Below are 11,133 nucleotides of genomic sequence, written 5' to 3'. Positions count from 1 at the left end.
ACTGCTAAGTAGTACTTACTTCAGCCATTTTGTCCTTTATTTATTTTATTTGTTTGATTGATTGATTGGTTGATTGATTGATTTACATGGGCAGGCACTAGGAAACAAACCTGGGTCTCCAGCATGGCAGGCAAGAACTCCGCCTGCTAAGCCACCGTGGCCCTCCCTGTCCTTTGTTTTCTATATATCATATCTGTTTTATCTCTCTTCCTTACTGTAGCCTCCTTTTCTGTATAGTTAATCTTTTGCCAGATATCTGATCCCTTTCTCATTTCCATTTCAGTTTATTTTTAAAATATTTTCTCTGTGGTTACTCTGGGGTATGTATAATACAACCTAAGTAAATAAGCTACTGATCTGAAAAGTACTAATTTAGCTTCAATAGCATACTATTCTCTACTCTCATATCCCTTAGTGTCCCCTTTTTATTTTGTTTTAGTCCCACACTACTTTTTTATATTTTGCGTGCCCATTACAAGGAAATATGACTGTTTCTTATTCAACTGTATTCTAACTCTTATAGGACTTAAAGAGTAGAGTTATATATTGAGAATACACTACTATTGGTTTTTGCATCTATCTGTTTAGTTCATTTTACTGAAGAATTTCACTTCACACTGTTCCAAGCCATTTTCTCCTGTCTTTTCCTTTTACCCTGAAGAACTCCCTTTATTAATTCTTGTAGGCGGATCTTTTGGTGATGAACCCTCAGCTTATGCTAATCTGTGTGCCTGATTGCTGCCCTGCACATGCAGTACAACTTTTAAGTTTGTTCTTTTATGTGCAATAGTTTCACCTCCAATAAAAAAGCTTCCTTTCATCTGTTCCTTCTTTGGGAATCCTGATCTAATTCTATATTTTTTTGGCAGAATTTCCTCCCCAGGACCTATGATCTGTTTAACTTCTTTCCCTTACTCATGCCCCCTTTACATTACACTTTTCTGTTCTGGACCCCTCACTTTTTGTTTTTTTTTTTCTGTGAAGCTTTTCTGCCTCCTTCTGGCTTCTGGGGAGTCAGCCAGATTGTGTCAATCCAAAAAGGTCTGTTAGGCATTTAGGTTGTCCAGCAAACAGATTGGATTGAGTGTGTGAGTGTGTGCACTTCTTGCCAATGGTTCTGCCATGGTCTCTCATTTCCCCCTCCCTGGGGGCCCGTCTGTATGCAGTGCTCCTTAATGGCATGCATCTCCCTTGGGTCTCTGCGGATTTGGGTCTCTGTGCCTGGACACGTGTGGGGTTCTAACTCGCTGCAGTGAGTGGCTCTCTAGTCTGCATCCACCCCAGGAGGGACCCAGGCTGTGCACCTCTGTGTGACTCCCAAACTGTGCCCCATGGAGTGAGGGGGAGGGGCTGGACTGGCCCGTCTGGGTCATAGATCTCCTGTCTTATTTACTATTCTTTTTCCTTTTTTAAAATTCAGCATTTTTGGAATCCTTTTCTGGTCTCTTCTGCATCCAGAGTTCCAAGCAAGTGAGATTTGTCATTTTATTAGTGGTTTCTGAGGGAAGACTTTTCCAGGGTATGTCTTACATCACCATTTGACGATGCCACCCTGTGTTCTAGTTTGCTGGCTGCCGGAATGCGATATAGCAGAAACAGAATGGCTTTTTTTGAAAGGGAGTTTATTAAGTTACAAAGTTCTAAGGCAGTGAAATTGTCCAAATTAAAGCAAATCTATAGAAATGTCCAATCAAAGGCATCCAGGGAAAGATACTTTGGTTCAAAAGATCTGTAACATTCAGGGTTTCTCTCTCTTAACTGGAAAGGCACGTGGTAAACATGGAGCTGTCTCCTAGCTTCTCTCCAGGCTTCTAGTTTCATGAATCAAACTCAGGGGCATTTTCCTTTATCTCCAAAGGTCTCTGGCTGTGTGGGCTCTCGTCGTTCTCATGGCTCTCAAGCTTTCTCCAAAATGTTTCCTCTTTTAAAGGATTCCAGTAAATTAATTAAGGCCCACCTGGAATCAGAGGAGTCATATCTGCCTTTAATCAAAGGTTAATACCCACAATTGGGCGAGTCACATCTCCACAGTTATAATCTAATCAAGTTCCCAACCTACAGTGCTGAATAGGGATTAAAAGAAACTGGCTGCCCCTACAAGACAGATCAGGATTAAGATGGCTTTTCTAGGGTGCATAATCCTTTCGAACCAGCACACCCTGTCATTAGATTTTGTACATTATCATCATGCTGTAGGCATGTCATCAAGTTTCCTTAAATATGTACACACATATACACACCTCCTTTTAAAAATACTGCCCCATTTGAAATTTATTGCTTTCTGTGTATATGTTATTTTTCACTATTAAAAAAAAAAGAAAGAACAGCTTAATAATGCCCTTAAACCTCTAAATCCAAACTTAATACGAAATTACTTACACGTTCATTGGTCTTCAAAAGTCTTTCCATTTTTGTAATATAATTCTTATAAGAAATGTATTCAACAGATATTTATTGCATGTCTGCTATGAATGAAGTATTGTTTCTGGGCCCGGGCATACAAGATAAAAGTTCCATGGAGTTTACGTTCCTGCAGACTTCTGGGGGGACAAAGAATCATGGTTTAGTTGTGTGTTCTGACATGTCCACATTCACCATAGTCAAACATTTGAAACAGCTATTTCAGGAGCCAAATTATGAATGCTAATTTACTCCAAATCTCTGCTGAAAAAAGTGATGCTTCTGTGTTCTGTGCAGATGTGAAGCCAGCAAGCTGCTGCCTGCCTCCGTGAGATTCTAGACATCTTTCAGCAGAATTGGAGTGCCGCATGGAAAAGTGCACGGGCACCCTCTGGGGCTGATGAGAGGATGACACCCTTCGCTATGTGCGGTTCTGTCATCTGTGACAGAATTAAAGCGGATAATTATGCTCTCTTCATAAGCAATCCAGTATGATCTAACAGAAGTTACTAATACACGTTAAAATGATTAGTCATCTAAAATTTCAAGAGCAGCATTTGTATGACAGAGAGCTAACTGAAATATGGTCCCATTCTGAATTACATTATCGCATTCATTTCTTTTCCTTAAACAACTGAGGCTAAAAAGTGGGAAATGCATTTCATCGTAGATGTGATTTGGATATAACATTTAAGAGCTTTTTTTTCTTGTACATGGGCAGGCACCGAGAAACAAACCCAAGTCTCCAGCATGGCAGGCAAGAAACCTGCCACTGAGTCACCGTCGCACCACCCAACATTTAAGAGCTTTAGAGCAAAGGATTTTATTGTTCATCTAACAAATCATAAGACATGGAGTCATGTATATTTACATGATTTTAGCTATGTAAAGCAGGGGTTAGCACAGTTTGTGTAAAGGTCCAAATAGCAAATAGTTTAGGCTTTTCCAGACTTCTGTCACAATTAGTCACTTCTGCTTTTATGTCAAGAAAGCAATCCTGGACAATATATAGACAAATGAGCATGACTGTGTCCCAGTAAAACTGTATTTACAAAAACAGGTGGTAGAGTAGACCGGGCCCATGGCCAAAGTTTGCCAACACCTCAGCAAAAAAGTTGGGGGCTTTGGAGTTGTAATTAGACTCTCCAGAAGAAAATATAGGTCATGCACAACTCTCCAGAAGAAAATACAGGTCAGACTCTGGCTGGCTGAAGACAGAATTGGTGGCTGCCTGTGTGCCATGAATGAAATACGACTGATCATGGAAATACTTCTAGACCTACATCATGGGATTTATACACGGGTTTGATATAGGTGAATAATAATCCTGGGACTAAGACTGGAAAAAGAGATAAATTCTTAATAGACTCTGCTGTAGGAACTTTCCTCTGAGTAGAGAAGAACTGGCCAGGTTAAGATCACTTTCAAAGTTCTAGAAGCTTCCAAAAAAATTCATTCATCTAGCCAGTCTTGATGTTGTCTGCACATGTTAGAAATCGAGAGTACAAAAATAAACAGAAAATAGTATCTAGGCACTCCTAGGCTTATAGTCTAGTGATAGAAAGAGTTGAAAAACATATAAAAGAATTTAATAAGTTCCACGGTAAAGGCAGGAATAAAGCATTTTGTGATGTGCGGAAAAGGAAGCTCTCAACTTTGCTTGAAGATTTCAAAGGTGACTTTGTGAAGAAGATGTCATTGATTTGGCTTTTAAAGGCTAAGGTGTTTGCAGACAGAAAAATGGCAGAGATAATTCTAGGCAGCGAGGAAATTTCATTTTACTTTCTTCATTCTCTTCTCACTCCTGTCATCTGGCTTCTGTCTCTGCAGTTTCACTGACACTTGACTCCTAAAGGACACCAATCTGGTAATTGTTTCTCAACTATTGTGCCTCACTGCTAACCACAATTTGCTCCTCCTCTCTCTTTTTCTTCTTCTTTTTTTTCTCTATCTTACACATTTCATTACTGAGGACAGAATATAGCAGGTAGACTGTTTAGGATTTTATTGTGTTAATCAAAGTAAGAAACGATGGGGCTAACCTAGGGCTTAGAGTACTAATGGAGGGGAGGAATGGGTTATGGAGGTACTAGGAGAATAGACTACAGTGAGCAGGGCCAGTAGGATGTAGAGCTGTGGGAGGTGGATAAGGCACAACCCCATTGGACTTGAACTGGGCTCTGTGTCTTAAAACCTTGACAAAGCAATTGGCTCCATTCTCAGAAATGCTTTCACCCATTAACCCATTATAAAACAGACCCAAGAATAAAACTTAGAAAACATTTTAAAACTTAAAAAAAAAATTTTAACATGCTTACACTGTTAAAAATGTCTGGAACTTCTTAATTTTAATAAAGTTAAATTTATTATATTTTCATTAAGCAGCATAATAGAAGAAGAGAAAAGACCAAAATTCAATATTGAACAGCACAATGTTCTCAAAAACCTCCACCTTCTATTTTCTTTTTCTGTCATTTTCTCTGGCTTTTCCTTTTTTACCTCTTATGATATATGGAAGAGAAGTTTGACAGTTAATATGTTAAAAAGGGCCCACATTTATTATAGCTATTGTTTGCATATAATCAGTGCTTGTTTTGTTTTTACTTGCATGTTTACAAAATTCCTTTTTCACCATATCTCCTTCCATCACAAGTCTTTCATTTGGGTTCAACTTTCTTTTTCCTAAGGAATATCCTTAGAAAGTTCTTTCAGCAAGGATCTATGATCAATTAATTTTCTCTGTTTGTGTTTCTCTGAAAACATCTTTTTTTTTTTGCATGGGCAGGCACCTGGAATCAAACCCAGGTCTCCAGCATGGCAGGCGAGAATTCTGCCACTGAGCCACTGTCACACCACCCTGAAAATCTATTTTACCTTCACTCTTGATTGAAAACAATAAAACCACAGCTATGCATATCGTAGTGAAACTGCATAATACCAAAGGCGACTACATCTGGAGATGTAATAACTTATGTAAAGACTTGGAAGTTGTCTTACAAATTGGAAGTCTTGGAGAAATCAGTTATTTAGGTAGATGAAAGATCTAACTGAAAAAGCAACATTGTTAAATTTTAGAAGAAAATAGAAAATAATATCATTATGACCATGGACCAGGGAAGTATTTCTTAAATAATATTTTTTTAGAAAGCACAATAAAAAAGTTAATAAACTTGAATAACTTTTAAAACTTTTTTATTGAGAAATCTTCACACGCATACTCAGTCCATTCACAGTATATAGTCAATGGCTCACAATACTGTCACATAGTTGTATATTCATCACCATGATCATTTTTAGAACATTTCCATCATTCCAGAAAAAGAAATAAAAAGATATAAGCAAAAACTCATGCATCCCAAATCCCTTACCCCTCCCTCTTACTGACAACTAGTATTTCAATCTACCCTATTTTTTACCCTTTATCCCCCTCTATTATTTATTTATTTTTACCCTTATTTTTTTTTTTTACTCATCTGTCCATACCCTGGATAAAAGGAACACCAGACACAAGATTTCACAATTGCACAGTCACATTGTAAAAGCTATATAGCTATATAATCATATTCAAGACTCAAGGCTACTGGAACACTGTTCATCAGTTTCAGGTACTTCCCTCCAGTCACTCCAATACACCATAAACTAAAAAAAGATATCAACATAATGCATAAGAATAACCTCCAGGACTGTATGTGTATGAAGATTTGTCAATAAAAATTTTTTTTAAAAGGACTTCACAGACACATGCACACACACACACACCACAAAGAATAATTTCCAGGATAACCTCTTGACTCCGTTTGAAATCTCTCATCCATGGAAATTTATTTTGTCTCATTTCTTTCTTCCCCTTTTTGGTCAAGAAGGCTTTCTCAGTTCCTCGATGCTGGGTCCTGGCTCATCCTGGGAGTTCTGTCTCACATTGCCAGGAAGATTTCTACCCCTGGGAGTCACGTCCCACATGGAGGGAGGACAGTGAGTTCACCTACCCAGCTGGCTTAAAGAGAGGCCACATCTGAGCAACAAAAGAGGTTCTCTAGGGGTGACTCTTACACATAATTTTAAGTGGGCTTAGCTTCTCTTTTGCAGGAACAAGTTTCATAGGGGCAAACCCCAAGATCAAGGTCTCAGCCTATTGATTTGGTTGTCCTCACTGCTTGCGAGAATATCAGGAATTCCCTAGATAAGGAATTTTAATATTTCCTCCTTTCTCCCCAATTTCCCAAGGGGACTTTGCAAATACTTTTTTCTCCTCTGCCCAAATTATTCTGGGATATTTCGGAGCATCACACTAACATGGACAAACTAACAAGATCTTTTACACTATTCAAGATTCCATGTACTTACGGTGTTTAATTAAACTGACCATACAAGTTAATTTAGTAATGCACTACCCAAAATGTAAATTTTGCATCAAATAAACATCTCTCCCTTTGATCTCACACAGAAGTTGAAGTTTTAAAATTTGAACGATATTACTCTTTACCCTGTATCTGATTTACTTTAGTCTTACCCAGATCAGCTTAATTCAAATCTCTAGTCAAAGTCTGATCACTTTTTCAACTTTTTTAGCAGAAGCTGTATACAGCTTCAGTGCTGTAAATTTTAGTCTCAGGTGTTACATAAATACCCAAAGTTTCAGGAAATGACCAGGTGATACACAAATAGCTCAGTATCTCGAAATTTATAAATAACAGTTAGAACTCCTGACTGTATGTGACTGCTGTAAGAGCTTACAATCTAGGACCCCTTACAATAGGCCCCAACCTGATAACCCATGCTCTTGACTTCAGTTCACTGAGTTTTTATGTTATATTTAGTCAATATGGGTGAGGCATGCTAATATCTCTCTTTTTTTTCTGACATTTCCTTCAGCATACTGTCCTTAAACTGCATTCATGACAGTTCCGGAGAAGATGGCGGCTTAGTAAGATGCGTGGGTCTTAGTTCCTCCTCCAGAAAAGCAACTAAAGAAACAGAAACAATACAAAACAGCTCCTGGAGTCAGGACAGAGACCAAAAAGACAGCGTACCCATTCTGGAACGGCTGAATGGGCAGGGAGAATCCTCTGCGGTGAGATACCCAAGGGGCGCACGTTTTCCCGGCCGGGCGGCTGGTGACTGGGGTCCCCTCCACGCATGTGGCTCCCCGGTCTGACTGGGAATGTTGGATAGCGGGGCCCTCCCGTCACGCTTGGCGTCTCGGGCCAGCTGGGCAATTTGGACCGGCACTCTCCCAAGCCGCGGCGGCCAGCGACCCCCACCTCCACGCGCGGTTTCCCAGGCCAACTGCCATGCAGACAGACGAGCGCCACGAGCGCCACCTACTGGGCAGGAAAAGAAAAACAGAGCCCAGAGATTCCACAGAAAAACCTTTCAACCAGCTGGGTCCCACACCCAGGGAAATCTGATCAAATGCCCAGACACCAGCAGAAAATAATGGATGACGCTCGGAAAATTGAAGATATGGCCCAGTCAAAGGAACAAACCAATAGTTCAAATGAGATACAGGAGCTGAGACAACTAATGCTGAATATACGAACAGAAATGGAAAAACTCTTCAAAAACCAAATCAATAAATTGAGGGAGGACATGAAGAAGACATGGGCTGAACAAAAAGAAGAAACAGAAAATCTGAAAAAACAAATCACAGAACTTATGGGAGTGAAGGACAAAGAAGAAAAAATGGAAAAAACAATGGATACCTACAATGGTAGATCTAAAGAGACAGAAGCTACAATTAGTGAACTGGAGGATGGAACATCTGAATTCCAAAAAGAAACAGAAACTATAGGGAAAAGAATGGAAAAACTTGAGCAGGGAATCAGGGAACTGAATGACAATATGAAGCGCACAAATATACGTGTTGTGGGTGTCCCAGAAGGAGAAGAGAAGCGAAAAGGAGGAGAAAAACTAATGGAAGAAATTATCACTGAAAATTTCCCAACTCTTATGAAAGACCTAAATATACAGATCCAAGAAGTGCAGTGCACCCCAAAGAGAATAGACCCAAATAGGCATTCTCCAAGACATTTACTAGTTAGAATGTCAGAGGTCAAAGAGAAAGAGAGGATCTTGAAAGCACCAAGAGAAAAACAATCTGTCACATACAAGGGAAACCCAATAAGACTATGTGTAGATTTCTCAGCAGAAACCATGGAAGCTAGAAGACAGTGGGATGATATATTTAAATTACTAAAAGAGAAAAACTGCCAACCAGACTCCTATATCCAGCAAAATTGTCCTTCAAAAATGAAGGAGAAATTAAAACATTTATAGACAAAAAGTCACTGAGAGAATTTGTGACCAAGAGACCAGCTCTGCAAGAAATACTAAAGGGAGCACTAGAGTCAGATATGAAAAGACAGAAGAGAGAGGTATGGAGTAAAGTGTAGAAAGAAGGAAAATCAGATATGATATATATAATACAAAAGCCAAAATGGTAGAGGAAAATATTATCCAAACAGTAATAACACTGAAAGTTAATGGACTGAATTTCCCAATCAAAAGACATAGAATGGCAGAATCGATTACGACCCAGCAATACCACTGCTAGGTATCTACTCAAAGGACTTAAGGGCAAAGACACAGATGGACATTTGCACACCAGTGTTTATAGCAGCATTATCTACAATTGCAAAGAGATGGAAACAGCCAAAATGTCCATCAACAGACGAGTGGCTAAACAAACTGTGGCGTATACCTACGATGGAATATTATGCAGCTTTAAGACAGACTAAACTTATGAAGCATGTAATAACATGGATGGACCTAGAGAACATTACGCTGAGTGAGTCTAGCCCAAAACTAAAGGACAAATACTGTATGGTCCCACTGATGTGAACCGACATTCGAGAATCAGCTTGGAATATATCATTGGTAACAGAGACCAGCAGGAGTTAGAAACAGGGTAAGATAATGGGTAATTGGAGCTGAAGGGATACAGACTGTGCAACAGGACTAGATACAAAAACTCAAAAATGGACAGCACAATAATACCTAAGTGTAATGTAACTAGGTTGGAACACTGAATGAAGCTGCACCTGAAATATGGTTTTTTGTTTGTTTGTTTGTGTGTTTGTATCTTTTGTTTTTGTTTTTTCTTTTTCCTTTATATATATATATATATATTTTATTAGTAAAAAAAAAAAACTGCATTCATGTAATTGCATGCCCCACAGCTTCATTCCTTCTTACAGCTGCTCAGTTGTCCATTGAATGTATACACCACAGTTCCCCCTTCCATTCCTCAGTTGACGTACCTTAGGGCATCTCCGTCCATTGTGAATCATGAACACTGCACCATAAACACCAGTGCGCAACTGTCCATTTGTGTCCCACTTCTCAGTTCCTCCAGATATATACCTAGCAACAGGGTTGCAGGATCATATGGCAACCCCACCACTAGCCTCCTGTGGAACTGCTGCACTGCTCTCCAGAGGGGCTGCACCTCTCAGCTTCCCTACCAACTTGAATATCTTAAAGTCTTAAAAACTTCTACATCATAAATGACACCATATATAAAGTGAAGAAGTAAGAAACAAAGTAGAATATTTGCGCAGTACATGTCCCAGGAATGTCCAAAGAACACATCTTTCTCCAGAACCTTGAGAAATAAATTTGTGAGACTAGCTCCATCAACCCTGAAGAGCTCTGTAGTCGCCCTTCTCTCTAGGCCAGATATTACTGTGGGAACTGTTGTCACTGAGCTGGAATCCTTAAACACAATGGGGATGATCATATCACAAGTTGGCAGAAACCAGATAGTGACAGTCAATCCCATAAACAAGGTGGACATGGCCCCCATAATGGACAGCAGACTCCAAGCAGCAGACAAAATAATCTGACTTGAAGAGACTTGTGGCGTGGGCTAGAAGATCATGGGATATCTAGAAATAAAATAAATGGGAAGTCTACTAAATTCTTGTTTAAGTTTTATAAGCAGAAGAATTCTAGGTCAAGTGAACAGAAGTCTAACTTGAATTATAAAACCAGAGAGTCACGACCCCTATATCAATTCCCAGACTTGAGACAGTTTACAGAACCAGAGTCCCTCAGATGAGGGGAGGGCTGAACATCCTTGGGGAGGATCCTTTTATGCTGTTAATCTTCCTCCATGCCTTCCCCAAGGACACCTATGGCCTTTTACCAGGGTGACTGTGCATGGGAAAAAGGAAATGATTGGATATTTTGGGGATTATAAGATACTTCCTGAAAGTGACACTAATTCCAGGAGACCTAAAACATCACCCTGGTCCACCAGTCAGAGAAGGGGCTTATGGAGCTCAGGTGAGTCTCACAGTGGTTCCAGTGGGTCCCCAGATGCATTCTTTGGTCATTTCCCCAGTTCCAGAATGCATAAATGGGATAGACATATGAGCAACTGGCAGAATCCCCACATTGGCTCTCTGACTTGTGGAGTGAGGGCTATTATGGTAGGAAAGGCCAAGTGGAAGCCAATAGAACTGCCTCTACCTAGCAAAATAGTAAGTCAGAAGTAATACCAGATTCCTTAAGGGATTGCAGAGATCAGTGCCACTCTTAAGAATTTGAAGGATGCAGGGGTAGTGATTCCCACTACATCTTCATTCAACTCTCCTACTTGGCCTGTGCACACAGGGAAGTGGCCCAAATGCCTATGGTCCCCACTCCGGCCACATTACCTTGTATTTCCCAGAGCAGAGTTATGGGCTCTTGGGGAGTTTCGTACAATCAGTTGACTGAAAAAGAGAAAAC

At 39.8% G+C, this 11,133-nt stretch overlaps 1 long non-coding RNA gene across 1 annotated transcript in view; it reads right to left on the bottom strand.

Moving 5' to 3' along the window:
- Positions 1-1,624: 1,624 nt before the first annotated feature.
- The window catches only part of LOC143681277 (uncharacterized), a 59,850-nt gene continuing 50,341 nt past the window's right edge, over positions 1,625-11,133 (bottom strand). The window contains exons 2-3 of the long non-coding RNA XR_013174504.1: positions 2,380-2,540; positions 1,625-1,957 (exon numbers count right to left, since the gene is read on the bottom strand). This is a non-coding gene — a long non-coding RNA (uncharacterized LOC143681277). The remainder of the gene's footprint in view (positions 1,958-2,379; positions 2,541-11,133) is intronic.

Source organism: Tamandua tetradactyla, chromosome 4 (genome assembly GCF_023851605.1).
Source record: "Tamandua tetradactyla isolate mTamTet1 chromosome 4, mTamTet1.pri, whole genome shotgun sequence".
In the NCBI taxonomy this organism is placed as follows: domain Eukaryota; kingdom Metazoa; phylum Chordata; class Mammalia; order Pilosa; family Myrmecophagidae; genus Tamandua; species Tamandua tetradactyla.
The sequence above is the reverse complement of the archived record's forward strand: the minus strand, read 5'-3'. Positions and strand labels throughout refer to the sequence as shown.